General features: G+C 40.1%; 1 protein-coding gene across 3 annotated transcripts in view; it reads right to left on the bottom strand.

The window, feature by feature from the left end:
* camkvl (CaM kinase-like vesicle-associated, like) overlaps positions 1 to 3,737 on the bottom strand; it is a 35,898-nt gene extending 32,161 nt beyond the window's left edge. For 2 of the 3 annotated variants that reach the window (XM_019891692.1, XM_019891693.1), the window contains exon 1: positions 3,325 to 3,527. The gene's annotated coding sequence lies outside the window, so the exon portion shown is untranslated. The other variant, XM_019891691.1, reaches the window with a different exon arrangement.
* Positions 3,738 to 4,029: the final 292 nt, after the last annotated feature.

Raw genomic sequence — 4,029 nt, 5'->3', positions numbered from 1 at the left:
GAATTCAAAAGCGAAAAATGTTGTGTTAGCCATGCACAAATTTACTTTGCAAATAAATGTGTAAAATCTAAACACTAATACAGAAAACGCATCTTAATGGGCATTTGAGAGGATTGGCAGGAATGCAGTTCACTCAGAAAAATGTTCCATCAACCTCACATGGCATTTACTTCCTAATTGTAGGGTGCCACCAACTGGTCTTGGTGACTGGAATCGGCAGCCTTCGTGACGGCTCGATACCTTAAACTAAGGTCGGTGTCAGCATGAAAGCGATACCTGGTATCAGTTTTCCCCCATCCTTAGTTTGTCTTCCTTTCATTTGAGTGAATTTTAGGAATAATGGCTAACAGTCAAAGATGGTTAACAGTAGTGAATCACTCGATCGCATTTAGCTTACAAGCTGTGGTGCTTCTGCGTTTGGGGAATGTGATGTAATGCAATAAGGCGCTTTATATTGCTATTTCAGAGATGGGAGTCGCTGCACAGTATGTACTGTATCTTTTTCAAGAACGTGTGTGTAAAATGCAGTCCCCCCCAAAAAACTGTGGTCTTGCACACATGCCAAGTATGGCTCAGGCTTTGAATGGAAACAAACTGATGATTAAGAATCAGTTGGCCAGTGGGTGGATATCATCTGCTGGCATCACTGATAAACTGTGCCACAATCCACAACCCTATCTATAATAAAACCAGCCAGCCGTCACCATGTCTGTTTGTAACTTTTAATATTTTGCTGTATGCCTATTTGGTCATCCGTGCTCGTCAGCTTTGATCTTTTGCTCTCCTCAGGAAACCAATGCTGTGCTTGCTCAAGTTTTCTCTTCTGTGTCATGTGTACTTCGATTTTAGTAACATGGTTAATTTTTTTATTTATTGCACCACCCTGCCAATTGTTTATGATCTCTCTGCATTTTCTGAGGAAATTTTTATTTGACTTGCTTATCAGCAGGTTAATTCTTGACTCTCCGTCTACCTGCTGCCCTCTTATTTAATTCCTTCAGTAAATGTTTAAGAAGGTCGTTTGCACATCAAAAATAAATTGGTGGGTAGTTTTAGATGGAAGAGATAAACGGCAGGATGATATACAAGGGATTCAGTAGGACAAGGAGGGGCTGCAGATGAGATGCAAGGAGGCATAAAATGAACACGGACATAAGGAACCTCCAGCACCAAATGAAGTTAGGGGAAACATATGCCGTGTTTTCAGCATATCCTAAAGCAGGCACTTATCTAACCTGGATGTGTGAAAAAAAAGCTAATTGTTTGTTTCCTCATATTCCACTCGCCTGTATAAGCAATAGATTCAGGTGGACCGTATTCTCAATCGCATAGCGAAGGAAAACATTTGCATTTTTGCACATCTTACTGCGTTTGTGCCGCATTACACGATAATGAGATATTGATGTCCATAGAGCACCAAACACACAGCTTGCTGTTAGATCTCCGATTGATCAAATCATAAATGAAATTGAAATGTTATTTATCTGCTTGGCCAGAACCAGATATGCGGCACTATCTTGATCCTGCATTGAATAATTTAAATGATAATAATGCTCAGGTTTTTTTTTCAGGTTTAATGGTTGTATATTTTATACATTTAATAAAAGAGACTTTGGTCACATAACAAAAAGATTCTCTAAAAGTGATCTGTTACCAGTAAAGCTACTGATTACACCATGATTATGTTTCCTTGTTTTCAATCAATGACGTCCTGAAACCAAAAGAACAAAAAAAAAATCAGATGAATGAAAACAACATAAAAAGAGGCAGCTCCTTTAAAGAGTTTTTTAGCGACTTGCATGGCAAAAGCGAGAAATCTGTGAAAATATATCTGCAGAGAATTCGCATATGAATAGATGGCCATGAAATACACCCTGTAGCTTTTTTTTTTTCATTCAGCAAGGTCACCAGTTCAACCCAGCAGAATGAAAAGCAAATAAAAAGCAAGCTTCACACCTGCGTAGAGATCTGCACCAAAATAAAGACCTTGGCCTGCGGCTTAACTTTCCTACCAAGCATAATCAAATTTGAATTCTATAACATTTGTAAAAACAGCCAGAAAACTATGTGGCAAAATCATAAAAGATGATTCCTGTGTAGCAATGCACAAATTAGATGTTTCAGTTGGTACACATGCACAATCAAGTTGAACTTAGCACAAGAGTTGTAAAACAAACAAACAAACAAAAAAATTTAAAAAAGCAGTTTTTCAATTATCATTATTGGAGACACATTCAATTAGCACTTTGTTTTAGATTCATATTTAAATTCATATAGTCACACCTTGCATTGGTTTTGAAATTATACAGCTATATATGCTCAACATAAATCTAAAGATTAAATAATTAAATCAGCTGTCACACAACAAAAGTTAACATAAACATTTGGTGGCCATTTATTTGATACACTCCACACTGCGTGCATGGTGCACGGCCATTGTTTTGGTTTTTTTAACCATTAAAAAGTGAGCACTCGAAAAGGACCGAACACACACCTGGTTTGAAAGCCTTTTCCCCTTTAGGCTGAATCCTCTCGACAAACTCAAAAAGAGGTCTCTGGAAATGATTCCAAATGTAAATAAAATACTGCTCCTGCAAACCAAGAGGCAGTGACGCCATAGATGAGATTAATAGATTAATATTTCACACTCACATTATTCCTGCAGGCCAATCCTTTTGGTAATCCTTTTACTTTCCCCGCTGGTGATATTATACCTGACGTGCCCACATTCTTCAGCTTTTTTTTTTTTTTTTACTATATATAAAATGATGAACTACTACATGTTCCCTGACCGAACAACTACAAACAAATCCTGATTATTTCAAATCGTTGCAATGAGAAATGTTGCTGATGGCACTTAATGCACAGATCATGCTTTAGAGCACATAGATGAACTAGCCCCGCCTTCTCTTTCTCTCTGAATGTTTGCAGTTATTTCAAACGTGCACTTAAAACCCCCGAGCATCTGCCTTGATTCCACATAAGCTTTCAGTCAACAGATCTCAGGATGGCGCAACAAAAGCACTCAAAAGTGAACAGAACCAAAAAGGACTCTCCATTCACCACGGAAAAGAAAAGCCGTATGTTATTCAATGCAAGGGCAAAAAAACAACAACAACAAAAAAACTATAGTTACACTTTACGGCTATCTTTTGCATGCTGGAAATTACAGGCAAATCAACAAGTCAATTTCGAGCAAATTGATTTTGCCATGCACAACTGCTGGCACTCGCACCACCACCCTCCTCATCGTCGGCATGATCATGATATAACCTTTCTTTTATGTTTCCGCTTGCCGTGTATCATGCACCAGTGAGTTCTTACCTTGAGTTGTGGCGGCTCTGGAGAAATGTGGGCGTGCTCGTTTGCAGCCAAACTGTCCAAAATGGGACCAGTGGATCCGTCTGGACTTGAGAGGGCAACAGACGATGATTAGAAAATGCTCGCAGTCTGGAGCGCGAAGGAGAAAAGAGGGGATGTAACTGCAGCTCCTGCTCAAGCACGACCGTCTGCGCTTTGCTGGGAAGAATTACTTTGCTCTTCTCTGACTGCCAGCCCTCCCTGCTTCACTCACCAACTCCACACTCACTCACTCACTCACTGAGAAAGAAAACATCTTTCATGTGAGATCACCATTGGAAGCTGATTGAAGCGCAAATGTGTGCTCCATCCCAGTCCAAAACTTGCATGTTAGACGGCCAAACAAATAGTCTCTGTGTAGGCACATCAGACGAGTTCGGATTAAACTGTGGGATTATTATGCTTTAAATGTTCATCATTTCATCATGCGCTGTCGGACAATGACATCAGTGTTTGGCAGCTGAGCGCCACTATTACGTGGGAGTAGATGGAGAAAAAAAATGAGTGAATGAAAACCTTTCACTTCCATTATTGATTGAATGTAGCGCATGATGCGGAACCCTGGTGGCCCGCTGTACGTTGGGCGGGGCGGGGGGAGGAGGGGGGGTCACTAGGGTCACGGGTGCGTTGTTTGGCACGTGATGTTCAGTGTATGCGTACACATAAACA

Source organism: Hippocampus comes, unplaced genomic scaffold (assembly GCF_001891065.2).
Source record: "Hippocampus comes isolate QL1 unplaced genomic scaffold, H_comes_QL1_v1.1 scaffold174, whole genome shotgun sequence".
NCBI classification, from domain to species: Eukaryota; Metazoa; Chordata; class Actinopteri; order Syngnathiformes; family Syngnathidae; genus Hippocampus; species Hippocampus comes.
Note: the sequence above shows the minus strand (reverse complement) of the source record. Positions and strands in the feature narration are given on the sequence as shown.